The sequence below is a fragment of the Malaclemys terrapin genome, chromosome 1 (genome assembly GCF_027887155.1).
Source record: "Malaclemys terrapin pileata isolate rMalTer1 chromosome 1, rMalTer1.hap1, whole genome shotgun sequence".
NCBI lineage: Eukaryota > Metazoa > Chordata > Testudines > Emydidae > Malaclemys > Malaclemys terrapin.
The window spans coordinates 282,889,642-282,903,497 of record NC_071505.1 but is presented as its reverse complement, the minus strand read 5'-3'; positions in this window follow the sequence as shown (position 1 = coordinate 282,903,497).

Genomic DNA, 13,856 nt, shown 5'->3' with positions numbered 1-13,856 from the left:
GGTGTGGTCTCCTCATCTCAAAAAAGATATACTGGCACTAGAAAAGGTTCAGAGAAGGGCAACTAAAATGATTGGGGTTTGGAACAGGTCCCATATAAGGCGAGATTAAAGAGGTTAGGACTTTTCAGCTTTGAAAAGAGGAGACTAAGGGGGATATGATCATGAGGTATATAAAATCATGAGTGATGTGGAGAAAGTAGATAAGGAAAAGTCATTTACTTATTCCCATAATACAAGAACTAGGGGTCATCAAATGAAATTAATAGGCAGCAGGTTTAAAACAAATAAAAGGAAGTTCTTCTTCACACAGCACACAGCCAACTTGTGGAACTCCTTACCTGAGGAGGTTGTGAAGGCTAGGACTATAACAGCGTTTAAAAGAGAACTGGATAAATTCATGGAGGTTAAGTCCATTAATGGCTATTAGCCAGGATGGGTAAGGAATGGTGTCCCTAGCCTCTGTTTATCAGAGGGTGGAGATGGATGGCGGGAGAGAGATCACTTGATCATTACCTGTTAGGTTCACTCCCTCTGGGGCACCTGGCATTGGCCACTGTCAGTAGACAGGATACTGGGCTAGATGGACCTTTGGTCTGACCTAACAAGGCCATTCTTATGTTCTTATTTTTCTGCTGTAAGCAAATATCTATTAAACTTACTGGCATATTTCCTCATCCCTCTCATCTCTATTGAGGATTTCAACTTCCATTATTCCATTCATTCAAGTGGCACAGTCTGTGTGGTGGATCTAAAGATTGCCACCCTGCGGATGTCCTATGTGGATGTAAATAATGTCTCATGATGGTATTTTGGGGGACGGGTCTTCAGTTTGCTTTATTAAAAAACATTTTTTTGAACAATCTCCTAGGTAAAAAGAACTAATAAGTGTACAAAATCAAGCACTCAAAAGTTAGGAAATGGCAGAATTAAAGTGGTCTGTGCAATATTATTCTGCTTGTGCATATGCATTATGACACAGTCTTTAATTATATGACCATGTGCTATTTTTAACACAGGACCGCAGCCTCTTTCAGTGTATGGGAGGAACCTGCTCTGGAGATGAATCAGAGTTGTGTAGTAACCGAAGGTGTTATCTGTAGGACTCCTGCCTCATTTTTCCAGAGGTTGGAACATGTGTCGCGACTGAATGAGGCAGGTCATGCATGAAGAGAAAGGATGGTGTCGCGGGTAAGGCAGTTGAATGCTGCACTGGAAAAATCAATTCTATCCCTCCCTCTGCCAAAGAACGCCTATATGAAGCTAGGCAAGTCACTTAATCTAAACTTTTCAATTTTTTGAGTCAACAATGTGATGCAGTTGCAAAAAAAGCCTAATATCATTCTGGCAGTATCAAGAGGAGTGTCATATGCAAGACATAGGTGATAATTATCCTGCTCTATTCAGATCTGGTGAGGCCTAAGCTGGAGTACTGTGTCCAGTTCTGGGCGCTACACTTTAGGAAAGATGTGAATAAATTGGAGAAAATCCAGAGGAGAGTCTCAAAAAATGATAAAAGGTTTAGAAAGTCTGACCTATGAGGAAAGATTTAAAAAACTGGACATATTTATTCCTGAGAAAAGAAGACTGGGGCTGATGATATGTTAAGGGCTATTATAAGGAAGATGGTGATCAGTTGTTCTCTGTGTCCATTGAAGGTAAAGCAAGAAAGAAGGGCTTAAAACAAATAGTAATCTGCACCCAGGGAGACTTAGGTTAGGTATTAGGAAAAACTTTCTAACTATAAGGGCAGTTAAGTACTGGAATAAGGCTTTCAAGGGAGGTTGTGGAATCCCCATCATTGGAGGTTTTTAAGAACAGGTTGGACAATCACCTTTTAGGGAAGGTCTCGGTTTACTTGGTCCTGCCTTTGCACAGGGGGCTGGACTTGATGACCTCTCAGGTTTTCTTCCAGACCTATGATCATATATAATATTTTGGTGTTTAATTTATGTACAAGGCTCCAAATTTGCATTGTTTGTTGCACACAGGCTTTTAAACACCCATTGCTATATCACATATGAAGATAATTATCTTTCTCTTGGTAGCTGTAGGTTTTTGGTATGCCACTGAGGGGAAAGCTTGCAAGAATACATGACATCTCAGTTTCAAACTTTAGTATTCACTTTGATGTGATTAAGTCTAAATAATTGATTACTACTTTGAACTCTGTAAGTATGGCTTCAAATTAATTTTCTCAAAGGTTTCCATTAATATAATCACAATTTCTTTTAAAAATAGTTAGGTTCAGACCTTTTACCCATCATATCAATATTAATGTTTTCATTCTTTCATAAACCACTTTGTAGCGATTAACTCTGAGTTATTTATTTGGACACTGAAAGAGAACATTTTTCATAAAAGAACTTGAGAAATAATTAGAAGCTTTAGAGAAGGGGATGTCATTATCAAATGAGTGGTGTTTCTGAATAAAGTGTAGGCTTCAGAGGATTAGTATAACACAATATTATAGGCTACTTATTTATTTATTTATTCTGCAGTAGCACTAGAAGCTCCAGTCATGGACTAGCATTCCATTGTGCTAGGCTCTGTACAAACACAGAACAAAAAAGATGGCCTCCTCCTCCAAAGAATGTAATATAGGACACAACAGGTGGACACAGATGGACAGGGGATCACAAGGAAACAATGAGACATTATCCATCAGTATGATAGGCAGTGGTCTCAACACACCAGCAACCTAATCATTGTCAAGTTACTTGTGTCTAGTCACTAAAAATTAGTGAGAGAAAAATCTCTAAAGTGCTGAAAGTTTTGGAGATTAGATGCAAAGTTCTGCTTGCACCTTTTTACTTATATTGGCACCACTTTTTCTGTATGCAGACAGAACATTCCACAATTCAAGCCCCTTTCTTCCCATTCAATCAGCTGTTTCATTGGCAATGCAGCCAAATGTTGATGATTTTTTCTGGCTCATCAGTGAAATCCAAAAACCAACAGCAACAGGAAATTAAATACTCTAGACTTGAATTAGGCTGTTATTGACAGTTAGAACAAGCAAAGGCTGCCTATGCAGTTGCTACACAAAGGCAGGACTTTGTGCCCGCTTGGAGTCCCATTGAATTCAATTACAAATAATAATAATTAATAATAATTTACTAAAGCGGTTATTAAATCGGAAGTACATAAAAACACACAACACTTGGCTGGGTGGCATCATTTGCATGTGATACATCAGTCCATGGACTCCTCATGATCTCTTTCTCCCCACCATGATCTCTTTCTGCCCTTCCCTTCCCAGACTTCTGCCAGTCCTAGTCTATGTCATAACGTCTCTAAATAACCAGTGTCCCATTCTGCTGTGTATACTTAGATCCTTCCCAGGCAGTTTCAGTTTATAGTGCTGTTCCTGTCACTCCTCGTTGTATCATTTATTTAGAAAAAAAAAGTATTTAAGAGAAAATACATCTTGAAATCAGTAAACCACACTGTACACATATCTCGCTTTTCCCTAAGACTTATCATTCCCTGGATCTGGGAAGGCCCAGTTTCTTTCGACTCCCTCCATAGAGTCTCTCTCTCTCTCTCTCTCTCTCTTTCTTTCTCTCTCTCTCTCTCTCTATCAGCTTGTCTCCCTGGCAGAGCTCACTGCCAGCACCCTGACAAGTCATCCCCTTTTACAGGGATCAAAACACTTTTTAATTTATTTGTAGCCCTTTTGATCTCTAGCCTCCCTGCCTGGTAAAACATCTATGTCACTTTGCCCTTGAAGTATGTAAAGATGTCATTATCATTCAAGTGTGTGCTAAGGTGTTCTTATCTGGGAAGCCATTGTGTTGCTTTCCTGTACAGACCCCAGTGATCTGACCATTATAGGTACATAATAAACATTGCACTACCTCCATTATGAATTATGGTACAGGATCTTTTAATAACCCCATCATAACTTCCCTACTGACCGGAGTATCTTCCATTGCAGCAGTGGAGAAGTATTTGGAAAGGGGACCTTCTTAGACTGAGAGTTAAAATTGAATGCAGGAATTTTATTTTCTTGCCCTACGAAGCTGTTTGTCAAGACTTGGATTTGAACTAAATCCAGGTGTCCTGTCATCTGTGGTCAAGAGGCCAACCTAAATTGCCTCAGCAGCTTTGTCTCATCAATCATGTCTTTCTACTGCTTGCAAAGCACATGTAGCTCCTCTTCCATTTTGCTTGTGCTCTGCAAGGTTCAGACTCATGAATAAAGAACATGCATGATTCCTTACACTTGGCCCTCTCTAGGGCTCTCCCTACTTCAGACCCCCCCCATGCACATACACATCTAGACCCTGCACCCTGAAGCCACAGAATTTGCAGCCTGTCTAAAGGATCTCTGTGCTCAGACTCTACAATGATGGAGTGCTACAAAACCCAGTTAGTTGTGGTCTCCCAATAAAATCACTTAAGGAATTCACAATAACATGAATTGTGCTGCATAGTGTCAAATAAAACATAACCCGTCCCATCCTACCAATTCCAGCACCTGTTATCCACTAAAAATTCAGCTAAGGGGATTGGCAGGTTCAATGCACAGCACCTCAAAGCATGTCAGATAATTGCATTTATAATCAAACTAAATTGTATTGTTTCTTACATTTCATGTTTGAGAACCTAGTTTTCATCACTCACTAGAGGTCAATCTCTTCCACTACAGTGTGAGTTACTGCACAATTTGTCTGGGAACATTTACAGTTGTTTTTCATTTAGCTTCCTCTGAAGTATCAGTATTGGTCACTGACAAAGATAGGATACCTGACTGGATGGCTCAATGTTCCGATTTATTACGTCAATTCCTATCTTCCTAATGGAAAATATTTGATATTCATCAAGCATAAGTGTCTGACTGAATCTAAATAAGTTTTGATTAGAGGAACATATTATCTTGTATATCATCATTCCACAGAAAATCTTCACAAAATAATTCTTGTTACTGTAACCTTTTTATGTGATTGGCAGATTCATTGTAGTGAAAAGTACCCAAATTTTTGCTAACTGCTGTTTTATGCTTCTTTGACACATGCTTTGTTATTTACCTTCCCTGCTGCTGGCTATGATAAAGTAAGATTAATCTCCTGTCATTGTCACATCAGCAGCTTCACAGCTTTCATGCATGCTGAAAGTGTGTAGACTAATTTCTCTCGATCCTTTCACACTCCTGCTACTTCTGCTGTGAGGATGCACTTTCTCAAAAAGAAAAAAAAGTGTGAACTTCCAAATATTTTAGATCAAATAACAGATTGAAACATTAATGGTGGGAAGATTTGGGGGGGAAAAAATCTACCTGATGTTTCTGTTGAGTAACTTTCTTTGAAAATGGTAAATAGTTTAGGCAATAAAATGTGGAAAAGATAGGTAGTATTTTTGAGGTACATTCAGGCATCAGAATATTAATCAGCTAGCAGATTCTCCACAGACACTAACTTTTTCTGTTCACATAAAATAGCTCTTTCATCTACGTACTTGGATCACAGGATACACTAGTCAAAAAAGTAATAATTGTGAAATAGATTCTCCTGAAGCAGAAAAAGCACTTGATAAAGAATATAGGAATCTGGGGAAATCTTTTTCAGTGGCATAAAGCAAAAGGAGTCTTCAAATTCTCAGTCCTTAAGATTTGGAGATGAATAAAACTTAATGCAGTTAACAAATACAGGCTAACTCAAATACTCTGAGATCTCCCCAATAGGAGGTTCTGAATTGGCAGTGGAGCCAGAAATCCCTTAGAAAATTCTTGTGTTTCCACTACAAATCCAAACATAAAGTATCAGAAAACATGTTTTTTTCCCATTTAGCCAGTTCCCTGAGGCCTTCAGTTGTCTTTATTTTGTTATATGGGAAAATGACAATGAAATACTATTTAGAGATATTTCTCTTTTTTCTTCCTTTGAAGTAATGTTCTATGAGTGAAAAATGTCATTGAAAGTTTTGTTCATAGCTCAACTGGGCATTTAATATTTTCCCTGCAGTTCGGAGACTGGCTTAGACTATGAGGGAATTCTTGAAGATCCTACATAGGTGATTTTTAGATGCAGAAAGAAATATTTCCCCCTCACTTTTTGATTAGGAAATAATGCCTAAAGGATAGAACAATCCATTTTTTCTAAAAAGAGCAAACTTTTCATTTTACACCTGTGACAAGATGCTACAGCAGCTACTACAACCATCTCAGCTCTAAAATCTAGTGCATTGGAGTTTAAAACTTTTCAGGATGACAATGAAAAACAACAAGCTAATGAGGTTTGACTTGTACGAAACAGTAATAACGATAGATAATGCAATTTCAGCTCCTGGGTTCATAATTTACTTCTACACAGGAAAATATATATGATTTGATATTCACAGTAAGAGACTATTGTTCTATATGTGTGAGAACTAATCGGTTGGGAGGGAGCCAGGATTTTAGGATGACTAGCTAATATTCACCCATGCCCTCAGTGATTCTGGAGCTACTTTATTTATTGAAAGATATGTGACTGGGTATCCATTTTATACATTTTATTAATTACATTAAAAGTAAAATCAAGAAAACTTATAATTATAACATATAACTAAAGCTAAACTACTATTTACACTATTAAACTAAGAATAAAACAATATAAATACCAAATCAAGGTCAAATCAACAAAATTAGTTCAGTACTGTATTGGATTTAATTAATCCAATTAATTAAATCAACAGATTAATACTCCAAATTATCACTCCTTATAAATCCTAAAAAAGGACCTGAAGAGATGACTGTCCTTTTGGTTACAAAGTCCACTAAAGAATTTCACCCAAGTCAATCAAATCAGAACTTGGAACTGGTTAAATCTTTTGATACTGAAACCAAATTATTATCTTATGTATGAACTGAAACCTCTTGTTCAATTACAAAGCTTCCTACTTAGTCTGCAATTCTTGTGTATTGGCTAACCCTTTTCTCCCCTTTCTGACTACCTAACAGAGATTTACAGTACAGTTTTTAACAAAACAATTTGGTGACTGGATGTTTAACTCTTGTTAGGCGGTTTACAGCTGATAAATTTAATTTTCTTAGGACTCACAGAAAATAGAACACATTTTAATTAGTACCTGTATGAGACTATATTTTAATATTATTTAAACATGGGAAACTTTCTTTCTGGTGCCTTCCCCACATGGACACAATTGCATGAGCACAACATCATTTTCATACCCTAAAATTAAAGAAAAAGGGTGAGATGTTTCCTAATAAAAACAAAAGGAAAAAAATCAGATACTTATAATAATGGGGTTCATGACTTCTTCAGCTCTCATTCTTCTGGACTCTTCTGGCACAGAAGCTGGAGCTTGCTAGCAGGCTGTTTTCACATTCTGGGAGATGAGTCAAAGGCTCGCATAGCCTGTTCATTGATGTTGTGTGACATCCTCTCCCAAAGATGATCAGCATCAGAGTTCTAGAATATCAGACTTCCCTCAAGATGCTTGTAAACCCAAAAGAGGAGGTTTCTTGGCCTTAACCTTGATTCCTACGTCTTACTATCTGTACTTACTCTGCCTTGAAACCTCTACCTCCAAAGCCTGAGATGAAATCAGGTGGGAGGCTTTTCCTTGGAGCTATGCAACTTGTCCCAAATAAGGGTTGGATTGGGTCATCCATAGCAAACTTCAATGCTAGGAAAAATCACGCATAAGCCAGCAATTTATAGAAAAAAAAAATCCATGTTTGCTTGTCACAGAGGCTGTATATCCATGACCCCCCAAAATACCAAAAATACAGAACAAGGACCAGCTTTGAGGAAGCTAACATGGCCTCGTCTGAGTGAAAAGGTCTTGAGATTACATTATGTCAGCAGTTTACAGAAAGTTTAGCATAAAGTCCTATAAAACTGAATGATTTAGAAAACCCTCAAACCAATAGCTATTCAACATTCATCCACTAGCAAAATTAAAAATAAGTTGGAGAGCCTATGACCAAGTCATTTTTTTTCACAAAGAAGGAAGCTTTACAGTATGCTTTATGTTTAGGAATTGTGTGATAGGGCAAATAACTTCTCTTTGAAATGTTTCATACTGGCACAAAAAAGTTACTTTAAAGTTTATCAGGATAGAACCTCTTTACAATAAAAATAGTACACCATTTCTCTCACATACTGTACAAAGTTATAAAAGGAAAATAAAAGTCTTCAAAGCCTAGATTGATCCATTGGGCAATAAAATGAAAGGTAAAATTTGTATTGCAAGACTTCTGCTATGCCCTGAGGGAACAATGTAGGATGAATTTGTATGGAAATACTTATTGTAAGTTATAGATCCTCTGGTTCTACCATGCCTTCTTCAATTTAATGCCATTATCCCTCTTCTAACTTGGAGTTGGAAATTTCTATTTATAGCCATATGAACCTGCACTTGAAAATATGACAGAAATCTGATTTTAAGAGCAGTAAAATGAGCTGAAAAAATAAAGTCTGAAGATGCATCTGGGAGTTTTTCCCTGATTATTCTGCACTCTTAGTGAAAAGGTGCAGAGCTTTTATCAGAGTTAAAAAAAAAAGTCTTTTTACTTTAATTCTGTCTTATTGTTCCCAGCACACTAAGGATTGTTGTTGGAGGAGACACTTGCATTTTTACAACCCCCAAAGATGCTATGCAGTCTGTGAAATGCAGTATGTCAGCTGCTGACATGGAAACCAAGCAAACTAATCATGGCATTGTGAATTAATGAAGGAAACATTAGTAAGTTTATAATATCTACCTAGACAGTTATCTAGGAAATATTTGTATTTTATTGCTTTGTTTTTGACAAAATACTGGTTATATTGCAATGTTGCTCCCCACTTTCATGTGTGAGATTGTTTAACATGGCTAAGTGTTTTTCTTCTTTTTTATTAGGTACCTCTTACTCTTCTGTGGCTGTCTAGCATGGAATGAGGATAGTTAGAGTGCAGACGGCATGATGAGATTAGGTGGAATGATAGGCATTTGTTCCAGAAGAGAAGAGCTGGTTCTCTATGCTATGCTTGCTCAAGTGATGCAAGAGCTGGGTAAATAACTGATGAATCATTTGTTTTTAACTGTGACTAATATATATATAGATATATATGGTTTGTTGGCAGTTAAAAAAATGAGTTGGGCCAAACCAATTTTTTTTTTCAGATTTTGGATTAATTTAAAAAGCCTGCAGGAATTTGAGCATTGGGTCTGCTGAAGCACAGCTGAGTGCCCTAACCCTGGGACTAAAGGATACAGTTCGGGGAGGTAAGGAAGGTGTTGGTAGCAGCAGCAGCAGCACCTCCTTCTCCTCCCAGTCATTTTGTGACTGGCCAGAACTGTGTGTCAAATCTGCAAATAGTTTTGGGTCTACCAAAACTGCATTTTTCATCAAATAAACTATGTGTCTGAAAATTTTTGCCCATCTTGAATTGTCACACTTTCAGAAAGTTAGATTTTCTATAGATTCAAGATGCAGAATCACATTATTTCAATATCTCCTATATGGTGATTATTATATGTTATATATGTTGCCATAGTGTATTATTACTGATGTAAATGTCACACAAAGTAACAGTAAAGAAAAAGTATCAGAGGGGTAGCCGTGTTAGTCTGAATCTGTAAAAAGCAACAGAGCATCCTGTGGCACCTTTAAGACTAACAGAAGTATTGGGAGCATAAGCTTTCGTGGGTAAGAACCTCACTTCTTCAGATGCAAGAAGTGAGGTTCTTACCCACGAAAGCTTATGCTCCCAATACTTCTGTTAGTCTTAAAGGTGCCACAGGACCCACTGTTGCTTTTTAGTAAAAACAAAATTTCACTGTCTTGCAAATTTATCATGGGTCTCATGATATTTAGAGTTAGATTCAGCAACCCTCCCCCCTCAAAACAAACAAACAAACAAACAAACAAACAAAAAAACCCAAACTTAAGCATAGTGACACCAAGAATTGCCCCACACTTTATTTTAATATACCCAGAAATTCACTGCAGTTCACAAAGCCTGAGTTAGACGCCTAGGCTTTCTATACAATGAATGGGGAGAGAGAGATGCCTCAGAATGAGAATCACAAAAGCCAGTATGCTAGGCAGCTCTTTACCTGAACTAGCCAATGGGAGATGCCAAGCTGAGCAGTGTGTCTTAAGCCCAGCACTCTCACAGAGATAGGTACTAAGTCTAGGCTTCAGGGAGTCTCCTCTCTCTGTTTGGGATTCTCAGTTACAAGTCCCTCTTAGTATTAGCCACTTATGCCATTTTTGGCAAGAAGCCAGAGGGAGGGGAGAAGGAGCTCCCTTGCAACTTATAGTCCATTGGTTAGGATACTTACCTGGGATGTAGGAGATCCCTGGTTCAAGTCCTCCCTCCACCTTAGGTGTAGAAGGGTAGCTTAGCTGCCTCTCAGTTGAGGGCCCTACCTAATAGTCAGTGGGATAGTCTGATGTGTGGAGCAGATCTCCCTCAATCTCTCCTGCTGAAGCTGTTGCATCATTATCTGAATTAATAATTAAAGTCATTGGAGTAAAGGGACTGGATCCTAGGTCTCCCATTGCCTGAGTGAGTGCTTTATCCACCAGGGTACAGAGTTATTGAGTTTAATAGAGCATAGAGTCAATATAGTAAAAATCTTAAATGAATCAAACAGTACAATAGAATCCCTATGGATAGAAAATCCATGCTTTAAAAATAAGAGTGTAGCAGTAGGAATAAAGGGGGGGAGGGATAGCTCAGTGGTTTGAGCATTGGCCTGCTAAACCCAGGGTTGTGAGTTCAATCCTTGAGGGGGCCACTTAGGGATCTGGGGCAAAATAAGTACTTGGTCCTGCTAGTGAAGGCAGGGGGCTGGACTCAATGACCTTTCAAGGTCCCTTCCAGTTCTAGGAGATCTCCATTATATACTACCAACCACCTGACGAGGATGATGATGGTGATTGTGAAATGCTCAGGGAGATTAGAGAGGCTATAAAATTAGAAAACTCAATAATAATGGGAGATTTCAATTATCCCCATATTGACTGGATGGGATGCAGAAATAAAGTTTCTAGACATCATTACTGATGGCTTCTTAGAGCAGCAAGTCTTGGGACCCACAAGGGGAGAAGAAATTTGTGATTTAGTCCTAAGTGAAGCACAGGATCTTGTCCATGAGCTGAATATAGCTGAACTGCTCTGTAATAGCGACCATGATATAATTAAATTTATCATCCTTATGGAGGGAAGGAAATACCAAACAAGCCCACCGCAGTAGCATTTAGCTTCAGAAAGGGGAGCAACACAAAAATGAGGTTGCTTGTTAAATGAACATTAAAAGGAACAATTACAAAAGTCAAATATTTGCAAGTTGCATGGAAACTTTTTTAAAACACCATAAGGGCTCAAAGTAAAAGTGTACCCCAAATTTAAAAGAATAGTAAGAGAACCAAAAAAAAAAAATGCCACATGGCAAAACAACAGAATAAAAGATGCAGTTAGAAGCAAAAAGACATCCTTTAAAAATTCAAAGTTAAATTCTACTATAAAAGAGCATAAACTCTGGTTTTCAGCAGTGGCTGAAAACCACAGTTTATGCTCTACAGCCAAAATGCTTCTGAAATAAATGTAGCCAAACTTTACTAATTCTGCGTCACTGAGAATGAAAATAATGCTTAAAATTGTTGATTGGCTCTAGTTCTCAAGATATGCTATTGGGTCAGTATATACGACCCTTGACTTGGGAATGGCGGAGGATAAGTGAGTTAGAAAGGGAAGGGATCTCAATTTAAACCAGAAATGACTAAAATACATCTTTAATTGGATCTATGAATAAATCTATGACTGCGTTTGGACAGTACTTGCTTTTTAAGCAAAACAATGAATGATGCAATCTGAAGCTGGTATTGCATCATACATGATATGAATTGCATCATGTTATTCCTAGAAGTCATGGATGATGCAATCCTAACGAAGCTTACATCACTCTGCTGAACAAATTGCCCTATATCAGCTCTAGAAATCATACAGTGTCGTGCTCTCTTATTTGTCAGTGTTTGATTTTGCAAAGGGACACATTTCTGTTTAGCCAAAGTGAGCAGAGATGCCTTGTACTTGTGTGAACAGTGCAGATAACTTCTGCTATGTTTGTGGTGAAGTGACTTTTGCATCACAAAAGTGCAGTATAACCACTATGGTTAAGAAAGCCTATCACCTTTATTTTGGTTGCAAAATGGTCAAGCTTCATGGTCATATGAATCTCACCAAAAATCATTTTGCCAGAAGGATTTCCCATAACAAATGACATTTTTAGGCTTGTTAGATAGCTAGCAAATACATAGTCAGCACTATTCTCAGATACAGCCCAGTTTGGTGTCACTATTTCTCATTTCCCAGAATGACAGTAAAGGATATGGCATTGTTCTTTGGCTGAGAAGGTCCATAGGTAACAAATAACTTGTGAGTCAGTGGGTATCAAACATTTTACAGAGGTCAGTTACTTCTCCAGTGATGCAAATTTTAACACACTGTGGTCATAAATAATGGCCTAGGATGGGAAGAACATATTTGCCACTCCTGTTTTCCACTGAACTGAATCTTGCTTGTACAGTTGCACCCTTGGAGTTGAAAAAAGCCACTAATATCATAGACGTGTCCATGATCCCGTCATTGGTCCCTGGATTCAATTTTAGCTCAAGGCTGCAGCTACCATGACAGGAAGTGTATCTTTGTGAAATCAAATATTTGAGTGAGGATGTATGGTAAAATAAATAAAGCTTACTTAAAATGCTGCCAAGCCAGTCTCTTGTCTCATATTTTATTACAATTCCCTTTGCGTTCAGAACACATGATATTTTTAAGCTAGTTTACTGTTGAATGTGCTAAGATGGTTTCACCTCAGACATAAATCTGCTGGTAGTTTCTTGAGGCTCCTGAGCACTGAGCATAGACAGTGGGTGTTCCAATGACAAAATGTAAACTTAGTGTCTTCTGGAAAATTTGTTACACTAAAGCAGATTTACACAACTTTGGGATGGCTCAAGTGAAAGTGTAGTTGCAGAAAAGGTGCCATAAAATCCATCTTAGTTCTTCTATTTCTTCTCCGCTTTCTCAGAGCACTATCGGCCTCCAAAAAGCAGCTGTTTCTTAACAGCTTTCAGTTGCTTGTGCTTTCCTTCAATCATTTTACAAAAGTGTTTCCAATCTTTACTGAAATATATTCTTGAAATGCATATGTAGTTAGTTACACAGTGTACCTGACTTTCTCTGAGTCATAGTGACTCAAATCAAATCAGGCATATCTGGAACTAGTATCCACAAAATGCACATATTGAAATGGATGGAGTCATCATGACATAGTAAGCCTCAACAGATATTTTAATATTATTATTTGTATTATGGTAGTCTTATTATGGTATGTGTTATACGGACACATAGGGAGAGACAGTCCCTGTTCAGAAGACCTCCCAGTTGAAATAGAAAAGACGAACAAAGGATGGGAGGGACAATAGAGGCATAGAAAGTCACACAGCAGAGCTAGGAAGGGAACTCAGTTTCACTCTAGTGCTCTGGACATTAGATCATGCTGCCTGTCTGGATACAAGGATGTATTGAGCTCTTTAGAAATTGGGCAAGATGCCCTTTGCTCACATGGAAATATGTTCATATTACATTTGTCAAGTTAAACTATCAAACTCTAAACAACAAGTGTTAACCACCACATCTTCTCTTGTAAGCCATTCGCTAAGCTCAAGTGCGCTCAGACATTTATGAAACTCTATTTAGTTCATTTTGAGCTTGGAGGCTATACTTTCAAAGGCCCTTTTTTATGTGTGCATGACCTGCTCACCCTGCAATTCCTAAAGTGCATGCATGTGCAAAATGCATATATATACAACATGGCACATTCACTAATTTCCTTCTGAATCTTGATGCATTTCT